The following is a 15,346-nucleotide window of genomic DNA, read 5'->3' as shown; positions in this document are numbered from 1 at the left end:
CAGGCAACGGGAAATGCAGATTGCCCTATTTTGGATGGGAAGTTGAATGCTGAGAGCTTAAGTGATTTTCCTAGAGTTACTCACCAAATTAGTAGAGATGGCCCAATAACTGACTTCCAAATACAGTACTGTTTCACTAGACAAATGCTCCTTCCTTCTGTAGTTATATTTGAAAAATACCATTTCCACGTTGTCTTTTATTCTTTTCAAAGAGCTTCTCATACATTATACATTCATTAATTTATTCACTCATTAAAGAAACATTTATGGGGCTTCCCTGGTGGCGCAGTGGTTGAGAATCTGCCTGCTAATGCCGGGGACAGGGGTTCGAGCCCTGGTCTGGGAGGATCCCACATGCCGCAGAGCGACTAGGCCCGTGAGCCACAACTACTGATCCTGCGCGTCTGGAGCCTGTGCTCCGCAACAAGAGAGACCCATGCACCACGATGAAGAGTGGCCCCCGCTTGCCACAACTAGAGAAAGCCCTCGCAGAAACGAAGACCCAACACAGCAAAAATAAATTAATTAATTAATAAACTCCTACCCTCAACATCTTCAAAAAAAAAAAAGAAACATTCATTAAAAATCTACTAAATGCCAGTCCCCAAATGAGCAACACATGACCCTACCTTCAAGAGTCTTAGATTGTAGTTGGGGTAAAAGATATATAAACACTTATAACCAAATAGTAGAGTCCAATGATATAGGTAGGTGTAGGTGTTAAGATAACACTGAGGAGACTTATTAGTTAAGCCAGCCTCTTGTTGCCAAGAGAAATTAAAGAATTCTTGAAAGAGATGACATCTGAGCTGAGTCATGAAGACCTTGTCAAAGTCAGCCAGGAGAAAGAAGTGGTAGAGAGGTATGTGTGCGAAGGAGGGTTGGGGGTAATGGCAATAGAATAAAGGAGGATAAAACGAAGTCCCAACATTTTAAAGGAACTTAGGAAATAGAGCATTTGCATTTGAATGATAAACAAGTAAAGACTCAGGGGTCTGAAGCAACACACACAAGCTCTGTTAGTTGACAGCAATTAGTTGATTCTGGCTTCTACTTAGCTCTTTTTCCAATATGCCTCACTGCCAATTCAGGTGAAAACAGTAATTAAATGTTTGCTTTTTTGTAAAAACATGGTTTGTTATTGGTCTTGTTTCACCTTCAAAAAAATATAAAATACTATATCAGAATAATAATTTTTGAAAACATTAATTTGTAGTTGAGACCATCACCATCCGTATCATTTGTTTCCAAATGGTCCCTACATATTATTTCAAAATAAACCAGGGAGTAGATCCTGTCTCTGTAGTGCAAATTGGGGGTGTTAGGGTTGGGAGAAAAAAGGCTAAGAGAAGAAAATTAACTTGACAAAATCACATGGTAAGTGGCAGAGTGCACACTTGAATCCAAGTTTTCTGAATTCCCAGTTCAAGGTCTTTCCACTATACTCCAAGTTATCTCTGTGAAGCATGCAAAGGAGGATTTTTAGTATTTTTTGCCTTAATATGTCACTGTTCATTTTTTATTATTAATGTAATACACGCCCATTATTCCTCACCTTAAAAATCAGAAGTATTATTACTGTGGGTGGGGGAGGGAGTTACATGGTGGTAAAGAGGTCAAATACTTAGAACCTTCAAACAGAAGCCACTAATGTCCATGTTACCATAAAGCTACACACCTATAATGTCACAGTTAAAACATGCAAAAAGATTAAATCTACTTCTGATGTTAGAAAATAACAGCTTTTATCCACTTGTTCCAAACACCCCCTTCTAAGACACAGGGTGAAAAATCTTTGCCTTACTTTGGTACCATAAGTTCAGAGGAAGAAATAATTTGCCATGTGATTTTTCAATCACCCAGCTAAATTCAAGTTCCCTTTGACACTGATGCTATTCCCAATTCAACACTGCTAAATTTTAACTACCCTCCCTTTCAATTAGCTGGGTTTCCGTTTGCTTACTTTGTCCGTGGTTATAGCCTTCCCTCATGGACCTAAGATCACTGTTTTCCTTCCTCTTTATGCTCTGTGAGCATCAAGTATCATGGGGCATGCGTGTAATTGTCAGTGTGAAAAAGCCAGCTGGAGGTATCACAATCATGTCAATATACCAGCCAGCAAGAAAACCTCCAAGGCGATTGTTTCTATTTAGATATAATATTACATGGATTGAAAACTGCTGCTCCTACAAACTTCTGAGTGATAGTACCATGTTTTCATACTTTTATACAATCAACTAATAAAAGTGTGTGTATATATATGCATAAATATTATATATTTACATATATAAATACATATAATTGTACCAAAGAAAATAAAATTCATCATTCAGAACATATGCAGAATCAGAAATTATTTAATTACCTATACTACAAAAGATGGAATCTTAGGGCTCTGAGAGACTGTGAGAGGTTAAGTAAAGCAGATCAACTCACTTTCTAAGAACTGAGGTGAAATTCATCCAACAAAGACGGCTGTTTTCTCTCAGCAGAAAATTCTCCAACCTTAGAAAGTCTCTCTTTAGGTCTACCTTGATATCATGTGTGGTGTCCCATGTTCTTCCTGGGTACCAATGTCTTGTTCAGTAATCACTTAATCTCCCTTCTATTGCTCAAAAACAGTGAAAAACAGAAAAGAGTTTCACTACCACCATGTAATATTCTTACGTATTCAGAGCTAGCGGCCGTAGATAAGTGGAACAGAAAATGTAACAAGATGGAGAAAATTTTATTTTCTATATCTCCTCTAGGGAAGAGAAATATATGTGGGAAGAAAAAATACTTTGCTAACTCCTGGGATGACGGTGAAGGAAGTGAGGCAGGCATTCTACAGTAACAATAGATAGTTGACAAGCTACCCTCCAAGAAGATTCAAATCTGGTCAACTGTAGACCTACCTGTGCTGACAGAGGATGCACATTTGGAGCAAAAACTAGATTGTTCAGGATGTTAGAAAAGGATTGAGAAATGCCACAATAATCTCCTTCTCCTGCCTTCCCCTACATAGCACAGTGCTTTTACCCTAGTTAACTGTGGAACAAAGCCACCAAGTTATTATCCTGCCAAGCAAGCCTACATGTCTTAGTCCAGCTACCTGGCTGAGTAGCCTGGAAACTTGATGACTTTGAATAAGGAACCTGAACCTTCTTTGCCTAGCTCTGAACTAAGCACTTGATATAAATCAATGATTTCTAAAATTTTTTAAGCTAAAAATTCTTGATTCAAATGAAAACTTACCGTTAAAAAATAATAATAATAGTGACAAACTCTGAATGACAGGTGAAAATGGAGGAGAGTGACAGTAAAGAGCCTCAAACATTCTGAGTGTCCCTGAGGGAATGCCATGGAACCCCTGGTGCTCTGGGGAGAAGGGTTACAAACTACCAGACTACATGATCACAAAAGCTTCTTCCAGTTGAAATTGTAGGAGTCTCTTAAGCCTTTCCAAAAGAATGAAGTGGTTAATTTTAGAGTGGGAGTGACATTGGCAAAATGGCAGAGCTCTCATTTCTCCACACAAAAAAAAAAACGTTGAAAAACAAGAAGAAATTGTTAGAATCAACTTTATCAGAGCTCTGGAAAACAGTCAAAGGTTTACAGCAACTAAGTGGATGTCGAATAAAAAAAAAAGGCAACTTTGAGACAGTAGGAAAGCTTTATGGCATTTTTACTCATTCACGCGCCATCCCCTCCCCAGAATGGTGGTGATATCAAAGCAGCAGCAATTCAGATTCCCACCATAGGACCCTGGTCCCTGGTTCAGCAGGGAGCAGAGTAGAAATTATCCACCAAGTGTGACCTGAAGGACTAGTACAAGGCGCTCACCTCTGTTTCATCTAACTAGAAACTCAAGCCATAAAAACAGTGGGTATTGCTCAAAAACACAGCCAGCCAAACTAACAAACCTCAGTTGCCTGGGGCAAAGGATTATAGTCAAAACATACAAAAGACCACCTAAGGCCTGAGAACAAAAGCTGAGGAGAGTTTCTTTAGTAAATTAGAACATGTAAAAGCAGGCATATATGCAGGGAAATACAGAAAATCATGTGCATGTCCAGAGTATGATGAATGCTCAGAGAAGACTTGAGAATACACTAAGCTTTTACCTCAGACAGATCCCTACAGTCAGTGCAAGCCTGCCTGAGTGCTGAAGGAGTGCCCTGGCATAGAGTCAACCTGAAAATACTTGGAGAGGTGTTGTTTGTTCAGCACTGGCATTCAAAGAAATCCATGTCAAACTTCTAGCTGAACATAAGCTAAGGTATAAAGACCACAGTGGCCACACACAACAAGGAATACACAACAAGCCTTTGCAAAAACAGTTTGGGGAAGTCATCAAACAAATGAACTACAGCATTCAGCAAACAAAAAAATCATCAAACCCTAGGGAAAGGGGGTGAATCTGATTTCCAGATTGCAGGAGATGAGAGAGAGAAAGGGGCAGAAAAAAATATTTGAAGAAATACTGGCTGAAAAGTTCCCAAATTTGATGAAAAACATGAATCTATAAAGCCATGAAGCTCAACAAATCCCACGTAGGATAAACTCAAAGAGACATACACTGAGACACATTAATAGGCCACAACACAATCCTCAATAAATTTTAAAACATTTAAATCATAGAAAATATATTGTCCGATCACAATGAAGTTATAGTTTTGTAAGAAAACTGGAAAATTCGCCAATATATGGAAAGCACACTCTTAAGTAATCACTGGGTCAAATAAGAAATCACAAAGGCAATTAGAAAATAATTAGAGATGAATTAATTAAAAAAAAAAAAACTTATGGAGCAGAAGAAGAAACATCTGGGCAGCAGCTCCAAAGGTGTTAACTGTCTTGTCTGTGCTGAAGCCATCATGGGTCAGCAAGAGAATGCTGTGCAGAACTCTCTGGTCTCTGAGCATCTGGAGCTCTCAGTTCTGTGCAAAGAGTATGCTGAGGATGACAGTGTCTAGCAGCATGAGATCAAGAACCTCCACGAAAAGTAGTCGTATATTGGCAAGATCAGGCCTGATGGGAACTGTATCTATTGAGCTTTCAGATTCTCCCACTTGGAGGCACTGCTGGATGACAGGAAGGAATTGCAGTGGTTCAAGGATATGCCTGCTAAGAGCAAAGAGGACCTGGTGTCCCAGGGCTAGGTCCACTGTTGAGGCTTTCCACAACATATCCATGAACTTGACTGAGCATGTAGAGAAGTGAACCTCAGTAGCAGACCTGTTGGCCTCCTTCAAAAACCAGAGTAACTCTGATTACCTGGTGGTCTGTCTGGGGCTGCTCACCTCAGCTACCTGCAGCTTAAGAGCAAGTTCTTCAAGCACTTCATGGAAAGTGGGAAAACTGTCAAGGAGTTCTGCCATCAGGAAGTGGAAGCCATGTGCAAGGAGAATGACCACATCCACATCATCACACTGACTCAGGCCCTCAGCATCTTCATCCAGGTGGAGTACATGTCCTGCAGTGATTATGGCACTACTGACACACACACATCTTCCTCAAGGGCTCAGAACCCAAGGTCTAACTTCTCTACTGACCTGGACACTATGATATTATCTATAAAAAAGGTTGGCTCCGGCCTGCTACTGCACTGCCTGCCCTGCCCTCTGCCAGGTGCTAGACATGTACAGAAGGCTTTTTGTGGTTTTAAAAAGGTCATATTTTACTCTTCCCACTTTCCCTGTCATAAAATCTTCCATGTTTTGTTAAAAGGGATGCTGGTGGTAAAAAACCAAAACCAAAAACAAACAAAACTCATGGGATGCAGTGAAGGCAGTATTCAAAGAGAAATATATAACTCTAAACATTTACATTTAAAAAAAAAATCTCAAATCAATAAACTAACTCTGTACTTTAAGAAAGTAGAAAAATAAGAGCAAAGTAAAACCAAAGCTAGCAGAAGTAAGGGAGTAATAAAAATCAGAGTGGTATCAATAACAGAATAGGAAAATAATAGATAGAATCAATGAAATTGTAAGTTGGTTCTTTGAAAAGGTTAACAAAATTGACAGATCTTTAGCTGGACTAACAATAAAAAAAGAAAGAGAACACAAATAACTAAAATCAGAAATGAAAGGGGATATTATAAATGATTTTTACAGAAATATAGAGGATTGTAAGAGAATACTATGAACAATTTACTCCAACAAATTATATAGCTTAGGGGCTTCTCTGGTGGCGCAGTGATTGAGAGTCCGCCTGCCGATGCAGGGGACACAAGTTCGTGCCCCGGTCCGGGAAGATCCCACATGCTGCAGAGCGGCTGGGCCCGTGAGCCATGGCCGCTGAGCCTGCACGTCCAGAGCCTGTGCTCCACAGCGTGAGAGGCCACAACAGTGAGAGGCCCGCGTACCGCAAAAAAAAAAAATTATATAGCTTAGATAAAATGGACCAATTCCTAGAAACACAAATTATTTAAACTCAGGAATAAAAAATCTCAACAGACCTATAACAAGTAAAGAGATCAAGACAGTAAACAAAAACCTCCCAACGAAGAAAAGTTCAGGACCAGTTGGCTTCACTGCTGAGTTCTACCAAACATTTAAAGAATTAACAACAATTCTTCTCAAGCTCATGAAAAAAATAGAAAAGGATGGAACACTTCCTAACTCACTCTATAAGGCCAGCATAACCTCAATACTAAAGCCAGATAAAAGACATCAAAAGCAAAGAAAACTACAAATCAATATTGTTTATGAATATATATGTGAAAACCCTCAATGATATTATCAAACAAATCCAACAGCGTATCAAAATAACTATGTATCATGACCAAGTGGGATTTATTTCAGAAATGCAGGGTGGTTAAACATGAGAAAAATCAATCAATGTAATACACCACATTGACGAATGGGGGGGAAAAAACACATGATCATCTCAATCAACCCAAAAAGGCATATGACAAAATATAATACTCTTTCATGATAAATCACTCAGAAAACTAGAAATAGAAGGAAACTTCCTCATCATGATAAAGGGCATTCATGAATACCCACAGCTAACATCACACTCAGTGGTGAAAGACTGAAGGTTTTCTGCCTAAGATCGGGAAGAAGACAAGGATGCCCACTTTCGCTATTGCTATTCAACACTGTACTGGGCAATTGGACAAGAAAAAGAAACAAAAGTCATCCAAATTAGAAAGAAAGAAGTAACACCTCTATTCACAAATGGCATGATTCTAAATGTAGAAAATTCCAAAGAACATACAAGACAGTTTCTAGATCTAATAAATGAATTTAGCTAAGTTGCAGAGTACAAGATCAACACACAAAAATTAGCTGTGCTTCTGTACACCTGCAATGAATAATTCCAAAAGGAAAGTAAGAAGCAATCCCATTTACAGTAACATCTGAAGAATAAAATATTTAGGAATACATTTAACCAAAGAGATGAAAGACTTGTAAACTGAAAGCTACTAAACATTGCTGAAAGAAAAGGAAAGACATCCTATGTTCATGAGTTAGAAAGGCAATACCGTTAAGATGGCAATTCTACTCAAAGCAAACTACAGATTCAATGCCATCCCTCTCAAAATTACAACAGCCTTTTATGCAGAAATGGAAAAGCTGATCCTTCAAGTTCATATGGAAGTGCAAAGGGCTCCAAATAGCCAAAATAATCTTGAAAAGAACAAAGTCAGAGGACTCAGGTTTTTTATTTCAAAACTTACTATAAAGCTACAGTAACCAAAGCAGTTTGATAGTGGCTTAGGGGTAGACATAAACACCAATGGAATAGAACTGAAAGTCCAGAAATAAATGCATACATCTAAGGCTGCTTTAACTTTTGACAAGGATGCCAAATCTACTCAAAAGGGAAAAGAACAGTCTTCAACAATAGTGTTGGTACAACTGAATTTCCACATTCAAAAGAATGAAATTGGGCCCCTATTTCACATCATATACAAAAATTAACTCAAAATGGATCAGTAATCTAAATACTAGAGCTAAAAGCATAAAAGTCATAGTGGAAAACATAGGGGTAAATCTTCATGACTTCTGATTTGGCAGTGAATTCTTAACAATCACACTAAAAGTATGAGAAACAAAAGGAAAAATAAATAAATCAGATTTCATCAAAATTAAAAACTGTGCAGCAAAGGACATTATCAAGAAAGTAAAAAGTCACCTTACAGAATGGGAGAAAATATTTGTAAATCTTACATCTGATAAGGGTATAAGATCTAAAACAGACAAATACCCACTACAATTCAACAACAAAAAGACAAACAGCCAATTCAAAAATTGGCAAAGAACTTGAATAGACACTTCTCTGAAGATGATATACAAATGGCCAATCACGTGAAAAGATGCTCAGCATCATTAATCACTAGGGAAATGCAAATGTAAATCACAGTGAGATACCGCTTCACACCTACTAAAATGGCTCTAATTTAAAAACAGAAAATCATAAGTGTTGACAAAAATGTAGAGAAATTGGAACCTTCATACACTGCTGATGGAAACGTAAAATGGTGCAGCTGCTTGTGAAAAACAATTTGGTGGTTCCTCAAAAATCTCAACATGAAATAACCATATGACCTGGCAATTCCACTCCTAAGTATATACCCAAAAGAATTCAAAACAGGGACTGAGACAAATACTTATGTGCCAGTATTTATGGAGGCATTATTTATAATAACCCAAAGTATCCATCCATGGGTTAATGGATTAATAAAATGTAAGATATAGCCATCCCTCGGTATCCTTGGGGGGACAGGTTCCAGGACCCTCTATGGATACCAAAATCCACTGATGCTCAAGTCCCTTATTAAAAATGGTGTACTATTTGCACATAACCTATGCACGACCTCCTGTATTCCTTAAATCATCTCTAGATTACTTATAATTACTTATAATACCTAATTACGTGAATGTTACGTAAATAGTTGCTGGCATGCAACAAATTTAATTTTTGCTTTTTGGAACTTTCTGGAATTTGTTTTTTTTAGTATTTTTGATCCGTGGTTGGTTAAATCTGAGGACATGGAACCCACAGATATGGACTGACAACTGTATACTCACAATGGAATACATTTAATCATAAAAAAGAATAAGTTCAAATACATACTGCAACATGTATGAACCTTGAAAACATGCTAAGTGAAATAAGCTGGAGACAAAAAGACAAATACTGTATGATTTCAGTTGTATTAAATATCTAAAATAGGTAAATTCATAGAGATAGAACATAGATTAGATGTTACCAGGGATTCGGTGGTGGGAAGAATGCTGAGTGGTTGCTTAATGGTTACAGAGGTTCTGCTTGGATTGAGGAAAAAAACTGGAAATAGATAGTAGTAAATGACTGCACAACATTGTGAATGTAATTAATGTCAATATATTGTACACTTGAAAAATGGTTAAAATGGCAAAGTTTGGAATATACATTCTACCACAATAAAAAAATTTAATAGGGTGAGATTTAAGGAGGCTGTTCAATATTCCTTAGTGCTTCACCTTTATTTCTGTTTTGAGTCACTGGGTTAGTGGTGCCTCTGTAGTATATCCAATAATCTAGGAAAGTTCTCCTTAAGCTAGCACAAGAAAATCTATGGAAGAAGAAGTGGAATATGTGTGTGTGTGTGTGTGTGTGTGTGTGTGTGTGTGTGTGTGTGTGTGTGTGTGTGTGTGTAATGGCCTACTCTTTTGCATTCAGAAATATAATTATTTATCCATAAAGCAACATAGAAATGAATAAAATTAATGTACAAATATAAACACTGCATATAAACACATAGGGTAAAGGGTATACAATGTTTTTGATGCACTAAAGCTTCTGTTATTATAATTTTGCATGTGTTTTCCTGCTTTTCAACACATATTGTGTCTAATCTTTTCATGGTTTTTTCCTTCTTGTTTATTTTTTTCTATAGTGTTCAAATGTTAAATATGACATCAACACTATTTTGTTGCTTAGAAGCAATGTTTCAATGAACTCCATTAAGATTCTCTTCCCTGTCTTATTTGAAGTCTACCACTGCTGAAATGTCTCCTGCATTCTATTGTCTTCTGAGGGCATCCTTTTCTTCTGGGTTTCTCCATGAGTTCGAACTCCAATCTTTGCCTACCCCAAGCTACTCCTGATTAACTTTGTGCTTTCTGAGTAAATAGGTCAGCACAGAACAACCTGACTTTAAAAAGCATCATTTTTCTGTAAAACCTAACATAAGCTAAATAAAGTTTTATGATTCAACACAACAAAACCCTCATTAGGAATGCACAACTGAGTTTTTTCATGGTCTACATATGCATAGTGAGGTAGAGAGTGGAGAAGAGAATCATCTGCATATCATTGGTCAGGCTCCAAACAGCCATGATATTCAGTGGACAGCTTTCGGGGGAGGCAGAGATATCTGAAACAGGGGTCGATGGCGGGAATAGAAAGAGAAAGAATGTAAGTGACACTGGTGAGGGATAACTATAATATCTATCAACTGATTAGAAGTCCGAAATATGGAAGAAGGAAACTCAAAGCTCACAGAAACTGGAAGAAGGTGAAAGAAACCAGTTGTTTTCAGGATGAGAACAGAATGGAGGAAAAGGGAGTTTGAGGTTCTAATGGGATAGAACCTTAAATAGGAAGAGTTTAAGTAGAACACTGAGATTCAAAAACTGAAAATCTCAGGAGAGAAGACAGAGCAAAGGACTCAAAGAAGCAGCAAATGACATGGAAAAGGACCAATTTTAGAGGTAGTAGGACCTAAAGGATAGCACGGAAAGCAAGCACAGAGTGAGGGGCAAAAAATATTCCATAGAATGTAAGGTGGGAGGAGTGACTTGGATTTGGGAGATAAGGGGTTATGAATAATATTTAAGAAAGTTATTTCTTTGTGGTTATGGAACTGGGAGTCACACAGCAATGGAATGAAGGTGGTGAAGTAGGCAGGGGTGTTAAAATACAGGCAATTCCTTCCCAAAGGCTAATAATGAAAAGAAAAACAACAAGAGGAAAATGGCCTGTGGAGGTAACAAGACAGAAGGAGGGTTTCTATTTTATTAATATTTTTAAATATAAAGGTGGAGGTAAAACTCACAGAGAAGTAAATCAATTCATGGGAAGAGAAGGGCTAAATTGAAGGGGGCAAGAAAATGGAGTAGAAGAGAATGACTGAAATCCAGGACAAAGCTGAAAACCTAGCCCTGGGCAGAGGAAAACAACTTCTAAAACAGAGACAGGAGAAATGAAAGCCTAAATAAAAGACGACACAGACGAATCACCAGAATGACTTCAACAGCCTCAATTCAGCAGGCCCAATGTTCTCCGATGAAACTGAAGAGAGGAGAGGTGGCTTTGGGGCTCAAAGGCAGAAAAGTGATTTGAAAGAGAAAGTCAGCAAGATGAGGAGGAAACAAGAGAGGAATAAAGGAACTACTAAAACAATAAGCAGATGCCCTCTTGGAAGTAATGGAAGTTCAAGGGAAGCCTAGATTTCATTAAAGCAGGCGTTGAGAGATTCACATGTAGAATAAATGAAGGATGGTGTAGCATTTGCTTATGAGAAAAACAAGGCTCCTAAGAGATAGGCAGAGGGGCAGAACAGGAGAGGAACCCAGGACGCTGGGTAGAATTGTGGGGATGGAATGAGATAGAGATGTTTTGTACCTGCTAGGAAAAGCCGTGGCTATCTTATTTACCAGCATGACTCTCCAAAACTGGGTGGAATTTCATTAAAGATGTGGGATTCAGTAAAGGCTATCTGGTTCATGATTGGCAAATGATACTTGCCACCTCTTCCCCTAGGCTCAGGAGAGGAATGTGTGGTGCTGAAAGGGACAGATTTTGTTTTCACTCCTGTTGGCTGCCGGCATGGGGCCCAGCAAAAGCAGAGTCACGCAAGTGCAAACTTGCTGCTTTTTAAGCAACGAGCTGGCAGGGAAGAGATCCTCTCTTTATCATGTATTTATTTATTTATAATTTGTATAGCATCCATATCCAAATGGATTTGAGGCAGTCTGCAATAAAAACACATGTACACATGTCACAAGATACTTAAACTAAAGGTCAGAGGGAGCCTAGAAAAAGGAGGATAGCTCTTGCAGCGTGTTGTTCTGCAGGAAAATAACTAGGAAGAAGAGACGGCAGCCTGAGGACAAATGTTTCTCAGGGGCGCTCTCCCATTGCTGGTTTTGTCCATGACAACCACCAGAGAAAACCTTTCATCTTGGAGTATGCCCAAACCAAAGGTCCCAAGCCCAGAGAGAGAAGAGTAGGGTCTGGTGCTCAGTGAGAAGATGCTGTCAAGCATATGTGCATTGTTCCCACTGCCTTCAGCCCAGGAGGTAACACTGCTGGGGTGTGAATGGATTTCCTGATGCCAGCAGAGGGGACCAATCCACCTCTGTCTCCAGGAGACTTGTCAGATGAGACTCTCGAATGCCAAAGTCAGTGTAAGCTAAAGGCAAAATGTCTAGACCCCAGGGCCTTGGAATCAGCTCCATTTCACTGCTTCCTTTACACACAGCCTCTTCTTCACATGCATTAAAACCTCACCAAGGCTGGTTTCTAGGTCTGCACAAAAGACCATTGAATGCCATCCAAGAAGTCCTCACTCTCTAAGAATCCTAATGGAGCACCGCCACTGTGACCACACACAGGGCAGGCACAATGACCGAGTGGGAAGCAGAGGCCCGCCATCCAGTCCCAACGGGTGTCTGTGACCTCACTTTGTACGCCCACACAATGCAGCTTTCTTTTGATACAGGGCAGGATGCTGCTCTAAGAAATTTCAGAGGGAGCCCTTCTCTTCTCACACTCTGCCCCCTGCCAGTGTCCACCTGAAGCTGACCACAGCTGGAGCGTTTTCTCACAGGCCATGAAGAGTTGGCAGTGGCAGGTAAGTACTAACAATCTGATACCTTCTGTGGCACAGACACACTCTCTATAGTTGGCTGTTGCTGCTACTGGGATTTTTTATAAAATGGGCAATGCAGATGGGTTAAGGGATTTCACTTAACAGTGTCTTGAATCTTCTGCTAGTAATATCCAGAAGCAGCTATGTTTATTAGTGAAAGAAGTAAATAAATAAACAGAAAAACGCGTAGAGTACTGACATCAGAAAGGAAGAAGTGTAAAGACATTCATCAGAAGTTTTTTACTAATTTAGTTCTATTCCTGTTTGATTGAAGAAAATGGTTCTCCATTGTGCTTAGCACAGCTGAGGACATCTGATGGATTAGAAGTGTTCTAGGACAATGATATCTCTGGTAAATGCAAAGATCTAGGTGCCACCGGCATAGAGAAGAGCCAAGTTTTGGCCCACTCATGCTTTTCCTCACTGTGGCCTTTCCGAGGACTGAAGAAATGAGTCTCATGGGAATTGGCAGAGTGGTTAGTTTGGACCAGCCTCATCAACAGTGTAGGTCGCAACTTGGTCAGTTCAGGCCACTCTGCTTGTCAACTCTCAAGGTCAAAGAGTTGATAAGATGGGATATCACAATGCCTCCATCAAGGGGGCTAGTTTTCAAGCTGTATGTGTCCAAGATTTACCATATTTCTCTGGCAGCTTGAGCGTTACACTACTTCCTTGTTCTCACAAGGAGATGAAAATGGAGGGAAGACGTTACAATCTCAAGTGTCTGTGGAAATCACCCACTGTAGCTATTTTATTCAGGAGGGATGTGCTTCCTGCCCCCATTATTCTAGGCAATTGGGTATTAACTCTCACTATATTTGCTACACTAATGGTTTCTCCTAATAGCCCCACCCACCCTAACCACTAGTTGAGTTCAAATGCCTTGACATCTGTCTCCATAACTTTAGTCTTTCTCTCCACCCAGCCTGAGTGAGAGGCTTGCCTTCCTTCCATTCGGCGTCATGATCTACAGTAATAGGTTCAAGAGGGCGGAAACTTGGTTCCAGCCTCCCTGACGCTTTGACTCACCCTGTAAAAAGTTATTGGTGTCAGCCCTGGTCTAGCAATTGCCTCTCCCCCCACGCCCCCTGGCTTGAATAATTTTACTTCCCCCTGCTGTACCATACAATAACCTCTAATGAGCTCTCACATTCCTTCCTCAAGCACCCACTGCCTCCATGTCAAACAAGGAGAGAAAAATAACTTCCTGCTGAAAATCCACATGGCCATGAAGTTCTAAGCAACTTAAGTAACATACAGAAGCAGGTCACACTTTACAGAAATGGGAATCCATCAAGTATAGGGAAAAGAGAGAATATGATCTATGTGCGGGGACAGCATCAGCCCTAGTCCCCAAAAAAGGGGTGAGGGGAAAAAGACAAACAAAGAGAACTTGACAACCTGAGCTGAAAATAACTTTTCAATATTTGGTCCTAGGATTTGTGTTATATACTTCAATATGTAACAGGAATCCCAATATAGATGACCTGTTCACACGTTTATAGTTAATTTCACCAGGAAATGAACCAACATTCCTTAGCCCCCCACTGTGTGCTGGGCCTGATTATCTTACATTATCTAAGAGTGGAAATATGTGTTTAGAACCATTTCTCTCCCCTCTCCCCATACACATTTGCTGAATACTTCCATCAAATATATATATATATGTAATCACACCCCATAAAGACATAGACACAATTGCACATTCAGTTTCCTTTTTTATCTCTTTGTCCCTTTTCCTAGCTCACATCAGGTAGATTTCAGCTTAGAATACTCCAAGGGCTATGGGATGGAGAGGTGATCAGCTCTGCTTCTCAAACTACCATACAACCACTGTAATGATGGTCCTGCATGGGACCCCATGCTCCTTGCACGAAGAAGGATATGACTCAGCAGCTGCCTAACCTGGAGCTCCCTGTGGAGGTCATGCTTTTCCTCCTTGGGCCTCCTGGGCCATAATGACCCATGAGCACTCACTACCCCTCTTGCTTTCTAAACTTTCACATACTTGTTAATTTCTTCCTTGTGTATCTCCCTGTGGTAATAGCTGAAAATCTCTTAGAATATTCTTCAACATTTTCATACTTTCAAAGGGATAGCTAGAGATAGAGCACGTCCAGGTAAGAATACCCCATAGGCCATGAACAAGGAAGAAATACATTCTGAGCAGAATTAGCAATGTCCATGCAGAAAAGGAGGAGAGGTAAACCAAGATTCTTATCTCATGGACCACTTAGTATGTGAGTGGGTGGGCTCAGAAAGCAAAGAAACTTACCTGTGGGCACTCAGCAACTAACTGGGAGAGCCAGAGGGTGAACATAATGCTTTCTGATTTCAATTGCAACACTGGCTGCATTAAACTCCACCCTTCTAAGTTGGCCTCCTGGCCTGTAATATATGCTCTAATTAATCCTTGCTTCACCTGGCTTCTAGGTTCATCATAGAAAATCACTTTCCTCTAGATATCACCCATTTGAAATTTCAATGGCT

The 15,346-nt window shown here is 39.6% G+C and overlaps 1 pseudogene; it reads left to right on the top strand.

Moving 5' to 3' along the window:
- The first annotated feature begins 4,787 nt into the window (after positions 1 to 4,787).
- On the top strand, positions 4,788 to 5,620 carry LOC115864170 (ubiquitin thioesterase OTUB1 pseudogene; annotated as a pseudogene).
- The last annotated feature ends 9,726 nt before the right edge of the window (positions 5,621 to 15,346 follow it).

This window comes from Globicephala melas, chromosome 12 (genome assembly GCF_963455315.2).
Source record: "Globicephala melas chromosome 12, mGloMel1.2, whole genome shotgun sequence".
NCBI lineage: Eukaryota > Metazoa > Chordata > Mammalia > Artiodactyla > Delphinidae > Globicephala > Globicephala melas.
Note: the sequence above shows the minus strand (reverse complement) of the source record. Positions and strands in the feature narration are given on the sequence as shown.